Here is a 14581-nt window from a genome sequence, read left to right on the forward strand (position 1 = left end):
TCAATCTGCAATTCAGTGCATACAAAAGTCATATTGACGTATAAATTTGAATAATTACAACAAGCTACTGTTAAAATGTGTTTTTTTTTTCTTTTTTTTTTCATAATGCTGCATGCTCACCTGGATTTTTGTATCTCTTGTGAAGCTCTTTTGCTGAATCCTTTGTCGAAGTTGTCTTGCAGATAGGCCAGCAATATTGACTTTTGCCTCTAAAAACAAAAGACAAAAAAAAAAAAACCTCTCCTGGATTTATGACTGAGGACATTACATCCACACTCTCCTTCTTCAAAAGCAAACCAACACTGACCAGGGAGTAGTAAGCAAGCGTACTCTTGTTAAGCACTGGCTTAAGTCTGTAACATGCATGTTTATGTTACTCACAAAATATCTTCAAAGTTGTAGCTTCACTTTATGCAAATAAATGTCAATTCAATTATTTAGAAAGATTTCACGGGGAACACAAATGTCAGATTACAGTATTTGATTACTGTAATCTGAACTCAGTGAACACTAAACAATACTGTTAAGTTCAGCTTGGATAAATTAAAATATACCTTATATAATTACTATTGTTTTATAGCTGCTCTCACACTCTGGGATGTACAAGTTAACCAGTCAACATCATACAAATTAAATTACAGGTACCTTCATTGGATCTCTTTGAGTTTTTCTGGGTTTTCGATTCTATTTTGGTACATTATGAAGTTCCTCAATTTGTTGGGGAGGAACTGCAGCTTGCTCGAGATCCACCTTGTCACTTGCGCTCAAGCCACTAAACAGTGAAGAAATTTCAGGACAAGGTGCTGCATCTTCACATGGAGCATTTTCATCCCCACCTGTCATCAACGCAGCTAAATCCTCTGTTACATTTACTGCCTGTGAAAGTACATCTTCTTCAAGTGTCCTTGGTTCCACATCACTGGTTACTGAATCACCTGTAGATAACTTTTCATCTTCCTCCTCGGATGTCTCTCCATCGTAGCTTCACATCAGGCCATGGAATAGCCTGTCTCATTTGTGGCCAAAGTGGGCAAACATAGTTGTTTGCCACTCAGCATAATGATCAATAGGATGCAAATTTGCTGAATTTTCTTTGGCAAAAGATTCTAGGTTGTGTTGTATTAAACCAAAAGGCATACAGTCCTGTGGCATTCTCGGACCTGTGCCATCTGACCTCAACTGGCCAATACTTTGCACCAGAAAATAAAGAGTGTTCCCAAGACCAACAGCTTGAAGATTTTTCAACGAACACCCAGCAAGTTTTATGAAGTCTTTTGGAACAAAGTTGCCATCCACACCAATATCACAAAAGAGATACATGCTGAACAAAAAGGAAAGAAATTGCACGCATTGAAGTTTTGTCATTTTAGAGAATCCATCACTCATGACTCTGATGAGATCGCCAGTTGCAAAGTCTTGATCCCCAACAGGAGATGGTGACTGGTGAAAAACAGGTGACAGACATTCAGATACATTTCCTTGAGTACTGGCTGATCCCTTCACTGGTGTGGAGCTGATGCTAGAAATGTCTGCAAGTTGCTGGCCTTCAAAATAATCAATATTGAAGAATTCTTCTGCTTCATCAAGTGTTTTTAGTTTCGAGCTAAGGTATCTCTGCACTTTGCGTCGACAAGCAGTACCTTTATGGAGCCAAAATAAATAAAAATAATGGGCATTTATACACAGAAGATAGTGGAACAGCACCCTTATGGTGTACCAAGGTGCATTGACAATTTGAAGTAGTGAAATGTAAGTATTACAAAAGAATAGACCACATAGTAGCACATAAACATTAAATTTTAAGAGCAGTGAGATCAAAAGTGCCAGTCAACAGGTGTACACACAACATCCATGTAGCTCACATAGCCTATGCACATTTCTTTATGGTTGCATGCAAAACCAGGGCATTTTCTAAAGATAAAACCGCTATACATTATTTCTTGAGAGTAAATAAGCCTTTGGAAAATGCTGAAAACAACTCAAACAGTAGAAAAGGCAGGCAACCTTATATAAATCATAAATGTTCTTGGGTTGAGGTGTAAATTAATTTATAACAGGGGTACAGAGAATATTTTACAAATGAATATGCCATCATACACCAAATAATTTCATACATATCACTTCTCTGTGGAAGGCCACAATACTTGGAAATAGCTGTTGCACATCTCTCCCAGAAATCAGTCCTCTTATGCGATGGTCAAACATTTGGAGCATCAGTTTCATGGAAAAGTGCAATAAACTGCACTAAGGTAGAGATCTCTTTCTCCTCCCAGGTTGCATTGTTAGTACTGGAGGAGGCACTTGAACGGGTTTCCTAAAGAGTTGAGTCAGATATTACAATTAAAAATCTTTAAGCGAATGTTTTCTGATCATAAATTTCATAAGATTATAATAAAATGAGTACAAACCTCTTTAGAAGCCTTGTCACTAAACACAAGAGACTTCCTCGGTGTGCCAGCTCGGCGTCTTGCGCTCTTCTTTGGTGGCTTGTTTGGAGTGTTGCCTGTTAATTGGAGGCCCAAAGGCCGTTTGTTTTGTTTTGACATGCCGAATCGGCAAAACCGAAGGAAAACATACAAACTACGAAAAAAAAAAAATAGCAACAGGAGACCATAACTAAATGCATATCTGAGATATAAAGAGAAAAAAACGATCCACATAAGACACAAAACTATATTTTGTAGAGGTAAACCACGAGTTTCAACTCCCGCGAAATACCGCATGGTATGAGGAATATGTCACATCTCACTGAAAAAGCCACAACTTCAAGGCCGATTTTGACCGTTAAAATGGCGGGGTCCGCCTGGGCCCGCCGGACTTTTGTTAAAGTTCAACTGTCCAACTGACGTCCTATGCAAAATAAACCTACAATACAGATCCAGGTTTCGCAAAAAAAAAAAAACCAAATGATTATCCATGTCTAACATGTATGATAGACAAGCATTTTCAACATGGCATGATTTTCATCGACTAGTTTTGATACAAAAAATCCTCACCTGAATTTCAAATTTGCTCAGTAACTGGCATAGCTATAATACTTGACGCTTGTAGAAAAAATATTCTTGAGATATCTTTTAGATCGCAGAAACCGGCTCGAGAACGATGAACTACACAACCGACAGGACGAAAAACTTGTCCTCCATTTCTCTCGCTGAGACGGCATATGATTGCTTAAGAGTCCCTGTCCATAAAAATGGAAAATAACTCGGCAAGGGTCGAAAATTCGATTTCGCTCATAGTTTTATGACAGATAGGCTAGGGCACGACGAAAACTACTGAATAGTTTTTTTGGCAAAATATCCTTTTATTTCAAAGAAATAGGCAAATTACCAAATTCCGTTAAAATCGTCATTTAACGCACCATTTTATTAAACAAGTTTGAGAGCCTCGCATGCAAAACCACATCATTCTTCCGTCTTTAAAACACTCAAATATTTTTGTGCAATGTGTAAATGTGTACCGGGTTGATTTTAGGGAATGTGCCGTTGTCTTTTTGGGTGCAAGATAATTAAATTTCGAAGACATGAATTTCATTCACTTAAAAGTACTTCGTGAATATAATTAATCTTCACCATGTGCGAAACCTTCAAATGGATCAAGCTTCTGGTGGTTGAATCGCAGAAGGATGGTCTACAGATTCCTGTAAAAATTTCTTTGGGCAAATGATTGTGAGCGACGCGAGAGCTTTTCAAAGTACGTTAAAAATGCAAATATTCGACCATCCGTCGTCAAATTTCAATTTACGGGTTAGACGTATATTTTAGCATGCGCCACATGACTTGATCTATCTTAAGTTGAAATAAACACAGAGCTGATAATTTCGAAATGTTCTAACCTCATTTGCCGTAAAAGGCAGGTCCAAAGCGATTTGACGTGTTTCTCTCACCATTCGTCGCACATATAAAGCAGAAGTTTGCTTTTGTTTACATAACGTCCGATGTACATCGCCAACTGTCAACTTATTTAACGGTCGAATACCATGAATCTGTGACCCTCTTTCGACACAAATAATCACCACTGCATCTAAGTAAAAAACGGCTAAGTCATTTGTAGACAGTTGCTTGCTTTGCACTACACCAAAATATTACGTTTGATCATCATGGTTTGATGGCTTGAATCCTTGCTTGCAGCGGTTCCTTGTTCGTCACGCAATGCTGTCATTCCATTTTAAGGGGGAGGGGTAGGACAATTTCTATCTTGATACGTAAGGCTCCGTAAGGCTTGGAATCACTGGGAGGGCCTGATTAATGTAATAGCCAATTTGATTTCATGAGAATTTGTTTCAGAAGCCGGGCTGAAATTCGCCATGTAATCAGGCCCTAAGAAATGAAAAGAATGAATAATTTACCATTGCCCCTGTTGCTATCTTTTACTCGACCACCGCTACCTACAGGGCCCCTGCGTAATACTGTAACGCTAAACTCATAACAAGGTCATTTCGCGCTATGCAATTATTTTTGGTTTACATGTAATACAGTGGACTACCCTCGGGGAAATGGGTGGCGACCGCTTAATGGGCCTAGCCGCTTAAATAGAGGTTAGTGTACCTTGAATATTTAATTTTTCACTATCGGGCTATAAATTTCTGGTGAACATGGAGTCAGTTCGAGACAGTCATGATAGACGTGTGTTTGAATTATCACTCGTCATGCACCTTCAATTTCAGACTCTTATCTGCCATCGCCCTTTCCAAAACAAAGTTCTTAAATTTTGGGTGGCCGCTTAATAGGGGTAAAGACAATAATGAAACCCTTATCGGGATGACCAAATGATGGCCGCGGAGGCCACCGGTCAATAGGTGTTTTATTTACAATATTTTACTGACGATAATTTTGGACCGTATTGACAACAGTCCTCTATTTTCTGTCACATACCAAAGCCTCGCCACTTAGCAAACAAAATGCGCCAAATAAAATGGCATGGCGAGGGCTATTTACTCGCGTAATTACTAATTAAATTTAGTCTGTTTTTTTCACGAATTAGACACGTTGTGATTTCCTATTTTTATTTCAGCTAGTTCTTGCTTCATTGATCTATAATTTGTTTATGGCGATTTTCTTAACATACTAGTGAGCACAGGCACTGGCTTTATCAGCTGTTGTCTGAAACATCAGAACGTACAACAAACGTGATATGCACCGAGGCCACGTACACTATAGAATACGATTATAAAAATATACATATATATTATTATATATATGAAAAACAGATGAACAATGATTAAATGTGCAGCATATGCCGTGACAGCATTGCGTGACGAACAATAATGGCTGTGAGATTGTGCTGCGCCGACACGCTTCTCAGCAATGGTCAGCAATCGATCAAACGCAATATTTTGGCGCAGGGCAAAGCAAGCAACTATCTACAAATGACTCAGCCGTTTTAGACTTAGATGCAGTGATGTTCACATGCGCAGAAAGATGGTCACGGATTCATAGCATTCGACCAATAATAGATTGACACTAGGCGATGTACATCGGACGTTAACCTTGTGTAAACAAAAGCAAACTTCTGCTTTATGTGCGACGAATGGTCAGAGATCGACTAGAAACACGTCAAATCGGCTTTGGACCTACCTTTTAAAACAAATAAGGTCAGAACATTTCGAAATTATCAGCTCTGTGTCTATTTCAACTTACCATAGGTCAAGTCATGTGGCGCATGCTAAAATATACGTCTAACCCGTAAATTGAAATTTGACGACGGATGGTCGAATATTTGCATTTTTAACGTACTTTGAAAAGCTCTCGCGTCGCTCACAATCATTTGCCCAAAGAAATTTTTACAGGAATCTGTAGACCATCCTTCTGCGATTCAACCACCAGAAGCTTGATCCATTTGAAGGTTTCGCACATGGTGAAAATTAATTATATTCACGAAGTACTTTTAAGTGAATGGAATATATGTCTTCGAAATCTAATTATTTTGCACCCAAAAAGACAACGGCACATTCCCTAAAATCAACCCAGTACACATTTACACATTGCACAAAAATATTTGAGTGTTTTAAAGACGGAAGAATGATGTGGTTTTGCATGCGATGCTCTCAAACTAGCTTAATAAAATGGTGCGTTAAATGACGATTTTAACGGAATTTGGTAATTTGCATATTTCTTTGAAATAAAAGGATATTTTGCCAAAAAAACTATCCAGTAGTTTTCGTCATGCCCTAGCCTATCTACTATAAGAATATGAGCGAAATCGAATTTTCGACCCTTGCCGCGAAATTAAGAATTCGTCTGGTTTTTACGGGCAGGCACTCTTAAATACTGTCACGTGAACCGTGTCAAACACCGCCTGTACCGCTCCCCCTTACTCTGGCTGAGACGGCATATGATTGGTTGAATACTTTCACGTGAATCGTGACTCCCGCTAGATGTTATTTAGATTTCTCCGTGCAACACGTCCTTTACTCAGGGGCGGGGCAGAAGACTCGTGAAATTTTTGTACTGGATCATCCAACAAAAAGTGACGTCACATCCGGTTTAAACGGTGCCGCGCACCTCGTTTTACAAAGCGAAAAAATGGCGTTTCGATTGGGGAAGATTTTCTTCTATTTGCAAACCGTCAGGTCCGTGTCCTTCCATACTGAGGATAGAAATACGTTGCAGGCACATTTCTTCGACTTTTGAAGCAAAACTGTTGGCAAAAGAGAACAGTTTAGTATTGTTTGGAATGAAAATAACGGTGAGCCTTCTGTCATCGAATGGCGGATTTTACACATATTCAAAACTGGTGTTGTTCCGACTTTTGGTTCTTATTGTTCGTGATTCGGTGATAACACTAAGTGTAATAGCCTATAATGTTAACAACAACCTGGATGAAGTATCGCTGGCCATAGTTTGCACTGTGTACAACTGGAACATATTTAACAGAAGCCGTTTTTTTCTGAAAGTGAACACAGTTGAAGTTCTGTATCCACGTGCGTGTGGTGGAAAAGACATGCTGAATCGTATACTGAAGCTTAGTATCCTATTTCCGTATCTCTTGCTGAATACGGTTTTTCTCTGTAAGATATAAGCAATGTTGAGAGTTAGAGGCGAGCTTTGGGGATTACAGATTTCCCCGAAGAGATCAACAAAGTGAAGCAGTCCCCCACCAAATTTTTCAGGGAGTACCCCTCCCCCCCCCCCCGGGCACTGGGAAGTTGTTCATTAATAAATGCTGGACAGAATTCAAATTTTATCCAGTCCTCTGTATTGTCTGAGCTGCGATGCTGGCCTGGGGATCAACTTTTTTGGGCAGTCCCAAAAGAGTGGGGTTGGCCTGTTTAGGGTTAGCCCTCGATGGTATGTTTTTATCCCTGCTTTTGACAGGTACCCACTTCCACTGTGACCCAGGGTGGGGGTCACTCCCTTATATGCGCTATAGGGGTATGTGTGGCCCCAAAAGGTATGGTTTTCAGCCATTTTGGTCATGACTAGGGTATCAGTTTTGGCCATTTTGGCCTTAAATAGGATACGGGTTTTGTACTCTAGTCTTGAATTGGGTAATGTTGTTTAGAAGAAGCTACTTTTTCATCATTATTAACAAGACCATAAACAAAAGGCCTTAAAATATTATGTTTAGGGTGACTGTGTGAGCTACAATGTGGTAAATAGGTTATCAAATTTTTGGTCTGGTCATAAATAGGGTAGGGAGAATTGCAGATTTTGGTCATAAATAGGGTAAGGGATTTGGGAAGCTGGCCGCACTCCATGAGTAGTTCATAAATGCTGGACAGAATTCAAATTTTATCCTGTAATTAGCTTTAAGCTGTAAATTATTACCTATTAATAATAAAATAGAGGACATCTGTGTTTCTATTCGACAATAATTATTGGACTATAAGGTCAAGAATTATTCTTTGAGGTGATAGTTTGAGGCTGTATCAACTGTACTATCACCTGATGGGAATCTTAAGCTAGCAATCCAATAATATTGTTAAGTAGAATTGTAATTAAATTTTCTTCAAACCATGATTTACCATTGTTTCTTTATCAAACTTCATACTTAGGTGCAATCATACAAATTTATCTACATTCCCATACTTGTAGTCATTATTAGTTAATTCGACTATTTTGAGATTTTAAAGTTATGTTTTATATATCAAATTGACTCAACAAGAGATGCTGTGGGAACACAGGCTGCTGGTGATTGTTTTCACAGCTTTTTTAGTTCTTCCAAAGATCTGTTTACAACACCTCATCTTCTGTTAATCTGGTGGGGATACAATGTAGCTCTGTAGCAATGGGACCTTTGTTCATTATTTGATATAATTCACAAAGGTCAGTTGTGATTGCTCCATTGTGGGTGGGCTGAGAATTCTAGCTTGGTTTGATCTTAAAGTGATTGTTTGCTATTAATTTCCCAATGCATTCAGCTGAATTTGGCCCTGCATGACTATTCATAACCCTTATTGTATAATCAAATGTGCAATATCCCTCTTAATATTTGTTTGAGTTTCCCTCAGTCGTTCAATCACAGTGGGTTTTGCTGAGTTAATTTTCTCTTCTTTGTAAATTGATATTTCTGCTTAAAATTCTAAATCTTGGTATCACGTGACACTCGCCATGCCAAGAGTTGTCCCGGTTAGCCAAGCCAAAGTGTTTATATAAAGAAAAGTTGTCCTGCCTGTCAGGGTGCCAAGGCGTGACATGAGCCAAGGCTAGGCAACTCACCCACCCCTGTAGTCTTGCGGGCAAGACAGGTTCATGATCCTAAATGTAAACGGTTGGTTGAATTTTCAAAGAAATAAGTGAAAAGTTAGTTTGGCCAGGGGCACTCAGGAGAAGGGTTGTCTTGGGTACCCAAGACCATATAAATGGGCCCTTATATAAATGGGCCCTAAGGCCATTCTATTTTATTTCCACACTCCCTCTTCTTCTGTTGACATGAGCTTTAGACAGGGCTATGAAAGAGTTATTTCTGCACTTTTATCTTTTCTGTTAGGTGGTAAATATTGACTTATTTAGTGAGTGTGGCTGGGGGGAGGGGGTGTGGATATAAAATGGAATATCTCTAGTCAGCTCTGGGCCCAAGTTGCGTGTTGTCCAACTGATTATGCAAACTCTACTTTTCAAAATCTTTATGGGTAGGTGTTTGAGAGGATCATCTTATATGTTCATGACTACAGCGGAACCCTGCCTTATGGCCACCCCATTCACATAGCCACCATGTTATTACGGCCACTTTATTCTGGCTTGAACGAAAGCTCAGTCAGTCGGTCATTTTCTTATTTAAAGAACCCCTTTAACCACACTGTTAACGTGGTCAGATTTTTGTGGCCCATTGGCAACCAGATTAACAGAGTTCCACTGTAATTTATAATTGTCAGTGTTGGTTGTTTTTAGAATATTTGTATCTCATAGAGGTGAAAATGAATTTGAGCTATTACCCACAAAACAAAATGCTGGATCGTACATTTTAGGAGATCAGGCATCACTTTCATAGTGAAGTCCCATAACTCTATTATTTGGAGATTGGTTACCCCCATCCCTGAAATTACCAAGGCTGATATCTCCATTATCATGTCATCAAAGCCATAATATTTTGACACCTACTGTATCAAACACAGTTTCCATAAGCAGTAACAAGAGTCTTCCTTTGGTAAACCAAAATAGTACTTGCTGCCAGGTGTTTTATTAAAGTATAACCCTTCCAGAAGCCTTCACAAAGTAATATCAGTTGCTAACAATTTTTTTGAGGCTGATTTAAATTTTGTAATAAATCATACTGAACTGGCCCAGGTTGCATTTAGCTCACATGTTTTCAGTTAAAAGGAGAAGGTCACTCCAAAGAGCTTACTTTTTTTGTCTTCACTTATAGCAAGTGAATATACAGCTTTTCCACTCACCAAAGGTTCAGCCTCTGAAGTGCCTGCTATCCTTAAAGAACTTTGTCTTGAAATTAAGAAGCGACTTTGGAGGACACCATTTTGCAACTGTCTTGGCAGCCAGGCTGTGTTCATTTGACTTCATTCTGTCCAACTCAAAATTGGTGGGAAGGAGAAGAACCTGCAACTGACTTGGCATCTGTGATCACAAGGTCAGCAAAATCTATTTTTTTCCAATCGATTATCTTCTTCACTATCTTCAATGCCATTATTTTGGAGTTTAGAGCATTTTTAGCTCAAATTAATATGTCTCAAGAGCAGCCATAACCTAGAGTGGTAGTCAAAAGCTTGTGGGAAGCCATTAGGACAAAATCTCTCGGATGGAATGATGTCATGAAAACTTGGCTTAGGTGCTTCTTTGGAGGCGGACTTCATAAGGAAAACCTGCACTTTAGACGCTGAAACTTCTGTGAGTTGCTAACCTAAGTGCAAGGTTTTCATTAGCATCTACATAAAATGCAAAATGTTTTTTGGAGTGACCTTCTCCTTTATACATGTATCCAAAAAACAAAATATATATTGTCCAAACTCAGTCACGTTAGTAGTGTTAGTGTCCAATGAGTACCTGCAAAGAGATAGTTATACAGTCATTCTAGCAACGCTTCTCAATATTCTGGGAGTCTTCCACCTACCATTTAGATCATCCACCCCAGACAACTTTTGAACTATTGTCCATATATAAGGGACCATGGGCTCCTCGGGACAGTGCTTAAAGTGCTATTATGATGAAATTTGCAGTTGTCCTCCATAATATGAGCATAACAGTTTTGTTACCATGGCAACATACTGGGTTTCAGCCTTCCCTGATATAGGCTTTTCTGACCACCTTTGGCTTTCCATTTTGATATTTGCCAATGGTACCTCATCAGCCCTGTTTAACGTTTTTCAAGCTGAAAATCACTGAATTAGTTAAATCAGGTTAGAGGGGACTGGAAAAGAGTGAGTTGCCATGGGAAAATACAGGCTGTATATAATTTTTATAGCCATAGGTGTGTTTCCTGTAGTTCTAACTATAAGCCTACCAACATTATGTAATATTGGGTTAAGTGTATGACAACATCAGTCAACTCATTTGCATATTTATATTTTTCAAACTGGAATATCTTTGTAACTGATGCACATATTTGCAAAAGGTAAACTGCATTTTAAATCTTTTGTGGAATTCTATGTGATACACCTGAAAATTCTGACTCATGGGGTAAAATTTAATGACATTGAGTTGAATTTATGCTGTTGGCAAAATTTTACTTTAGGGTGTCGAAAGGAATTTGGAGGGGAATTTGGTGTGGTTATTGACTTGACAGAGGTTGGTTTTGTTATTATTGTTATTATCTTCTATATTTTTGAGGCAGAGTGGTTGTTGGCAAAAGCCGAACTGGCAATATCCTCACTGACCTGTGTTTAGATGTTTTTAGGTTTCTGTCTCTGACAATGAATGTCAATTTAAGTAGTTGCACTGTCTTTACAATAGCACATATGGATATTAATAGTATAGGTATATTTCAATTAATCCTCATACTAAAATTATAGTAATTTTATAGCTAAATTTCTACCTCTGCTTTAATTTGTTTAAACCAGTAATTTTTTTTAAACCAATTTAATTTTATCAAAGGGGATTTAAGGGGGAATCTGAGAGCAACAATAAATCAGGCTAACAAATATAAGGAAATTTGCAATGATTGCTTTCATGGCCTAGTGGAGATGAAGTGGACCAAAAAGTCAGAGATCTGATGTTTGAATCTAGGTCTGTCTGTTTAAAATACAAAGAAGATTGTATTGTAGTATAGGAGTATTTTGGTAAGTTATGTTGGGGGGTTGATATGGGATCCTGGCTGTACTGTTGTAAGGCAGGAATAGGGACTGAGGGGTGGGTGGTGTGCTTGTGATCCTTTTTAAAAACCACTCTGAAAGTGAAAACAAACTGATTTGAAAAATTTACAGCACAGGTAAAAATTATACATTGTATCTTGTTTTTTATAGGTGGTGAGCAAATATCCACAAGAGACCTGTCCAAGTGTGATTTTTTTTTACTGATAATGGAAATCATAATAAAGATACAAAGCCACCTTGGTGTGATTTCTTCCTTGACAGTGAAGTGCAACCTAACCAAAAGTTGCATTCTGTAAGAGGTTTACAAAAATTAAATGGAAAATTAAACTACACCAGTTTGTATTAATTTTATAAGTACTCCTCTCTCCAAAATATATTTGGTGTGCTGTCGTACTGGCAAGAATATAATATAGAAATTTTATGGGAAATGTTGCCATTTAAAAAATATGCAGCTCAGACACAATAACAATAATTCTCATTTCTGTGGTGTTTTCTTCAGTGTGGAAGTGTAAAAACAAATTCTACTACCCTACATGTAAGTTGAAGAATATAGGAACTCCTCTGAAAAAGTTTGTTGTTGTTGTTGTTTTTTCTGTTCATTTTCTTTATATTTTCGTATAGGCAGTTTCTTCACAACAGATTGTAAGATAATAACTAGCCATAAAAAGGATGTTTTTATCTCAGAGATCATTTTCAAGATAAAAAAGTGATTTTTATTTATATTTTTTTATTTTCTTTGGGCAGGGACGTTTTGAGAATTTCCCTAAAAATATCACAAGGTACAAAGGAAGGGGCAAAAATAAAAGTTATGTTTTCATTATCAATTTGAGTCTCCCTATGAACCTGCAAAGTATGGTCATTATTTTATACTGTTGTGGATGTAGTTATGCCCATTTTAATTCAAAATACAAATGGGAACTTACATTGATAATCACTCAAGCCCTTGGCACTGTTTGTTTTTCAATTGCCTTTTTCCACAAAACAAATTCAACATCCTTGCTACACAAGGAGGGGGAGGGAGGGGGTATTCTACATGGTTTTAAATAGGGAAGCTCCATCTCAAGGTCCAACCCCTTACCCGTTCACATACATTAGTAACATTTTGACAGAAGAGGTGCCTCTTTTGTAGGCAATTCATTGTAAAAGGGTACCCCTTTACAAGCCTATTTAAGAATACTGCATCCCTTTTCTAAACCCAGCTTAGAAAGAAGTTCTAAAATGTCTTTTTGAACAATATAACAGAATCCCCTCATTCTGGCACAGTAAAGTAAATGAGAGATTATCAACAACATTTTAGAACAAGAAAAAGGGATACACCTAAAAGACAGATTTCCCTACCCTTTCATAGACCCAAATTGAACTTGTCAGAAATTCCTTACCCTTTAATAGTTATACCTGGAGCCTGAAAACTTTTGAGCAGAGCCTCCCCAAATATGTCATTACAGGGAGTCCTCCCAAGTCAGGAACTCTTAATAAGTAGTGATGAAGCTGGCGTTAAGACTGGTCTGATCAGGCAGCTTCTTCAGTTTGTGAGTACAAACTTGTTGCTCTCAGTCAACTTCTAGTTACTAGCTAGCAATCACGTTTACAACACTAACACTAACAATGTCACTCAAATTCTGGTTGTTCAGTTCCACCGCACCATGGTCACTCATCATTGTCAGACATAACTTCATTAGCTTGTAAAATTCTCCAGCCTGGCAGTGTCATTGTTGCTATGCCTGTTCCCAGACTTCCTTATATGGATGGGTGTCGGGGCTTGAGATTGCATATTGAAGAGTGATGAATTAAAATAATTGAACTCTATAAGAGAGAGTTGTCAGAATTGCTAGTGTTCTCTCATTCCCTGGCACTGAAATGTCTATTATATAGAGAAAGCAGACTGAAAATAGGGCAAAACGTCTAAGTAACCTTTCAAAATAAGTTGCAAATACATATGATAGTTAGGGATTAAAAGATAGGGAACTTGGGCTGTAAACAAGGCAAATGAAAGGAATCGAAGAAATTAAAGGTGCATGCTTGACCTCATAGGATTGGGGAGGGGGGTGGATTGAAACTTTATAGTGTCGCTGACATTTGACACTGTTGAAACAGAAAAATAAATTACATTATAACTGAAAAAAAAAAACAAAAAAACACGAGATTCCCAGATTACTGAATTGCCCATAAAAATACCCTCTTGTTTATATGTAAGGGGTTCACGGCCTGCTTGTGTACGTGTTAAAGGAAGCGTTTACCATTATTAAGGGACTACCAAGGGAAAATTTAAGATACCAGTTTGAGTCACAAGCAAGAACAAGAATTTGAGTTAGTGTCGATCGGCAAGAAAGTTGCGCCCCGTTATGTGTGTGGGTCTTACAATGTGATACGATTAACAGCTCTCCATTACCCTCAAGTGTTTGTCAATGGTAAATTTGAAAAAAATGGGCTTCAGTTAAATAGGTTCTCCCACGGGTAGAAAACTGACATTGCGCTTTTCTCTCAGTGTAATGCCTACCTAAGAGAATAGGATATTTGAATTGAGTGCAACTTACCTAGAATTCATTATTTCCACGCAAACGATGACTCCTGTGGAATTCAGCGAAGAAGAAACGACGACATTTCGTAAAAACACACGCCTTCACAACAGCGTCTTTTTGAATAAATAATTGTTCCCTTCCTCAAACAAACGATATGGCGAGGAAGAAGATAAAATTTTGTTTATCTTGGCCAAATAAAACGTTAGAAATATCCGGCCGATTGCGAAATATTGCTGTTTTACTTACAGGGAGAATGATTATGTCGCAGTCAAATTTTATTTTGTCGCTTAACCCGATTGTTTACCGGATGTGACGTCACTTTTGTTGGATGATCCAGACACAGAGACAACAGAGACAC

The 14581-nt window shown here is 38.2% G+C and overlaps 3 long non-coding RNA genes across 4 annotated transcripts; 1 reads left to right on the forward strand and 2 right to left on the reverse strand.

Annotated features, from left to right (window-relative positions):
* Positions 1–125: 125 nt before the first annotated feature.
* Positions 126–4161, reverse strand: LOC149109536 (uncharacterized). Its single transcript, XR_016208640.1, has 3 exons — positions 3836–4161; positions 2409–2580; positions 126–2314 (listed from the first exon to the last, which is right to left on the reverse strand). It is a non-coding gene; the product is annotated as an uncharacterized LOC149109536 (long non-coding RNA).
* A 1438-nt stretch (positions 4162–5599) lies between these two features.
* On the forward strand, positions 5600–12034 carry LOC149109537 (uncharacterized). 2 transcript variants are annotated; one of them, XR_016208672.1, is made up of 4 exons: positions 5600–6687; positions 9808–10026; positions 11128–11180; positions 11855–12034. It is a non-coding gene; the product is annotated as an uncharacterized LOC149109537 (long non-coding RNA). The 2 variants fall into 2 exon arrangements; XR_016208671.1 differs by having other exon boundaries at positions 5600–6658.
* LOC149109538 (uncharacterized) lies at positions 11884–14548 on the reverse strand. The gene is made up of 2 exons (XR_016208681.1): positions 14239–14548; positions 11884–13507 (listed from the first exon to the last, which is right to left on the reverse strand). It is a non-coding gene; the product is annotated as an uncharacterized LOC149109538 (long non-coding RNA).
* Positions 14549–14581: the final 33 nt, after the last annotated feature.

The sequence above is a fragment of the Orbicella faveolata genome, unplaced genomic scaffold, assembly GCF_042242905.1.
Source record: "Orbicella faveolata isolate gen_17 unplaced genomic scaffold, um_ofav_v1 contig_25, whole genome shotgun sequence".
Lineage (NCBI taxonomy): Eukaryota > Metazoa > Cnidaria > Anthozoa > Scleractinia > Merulinidae > Orbicella > Orbicella faveolata.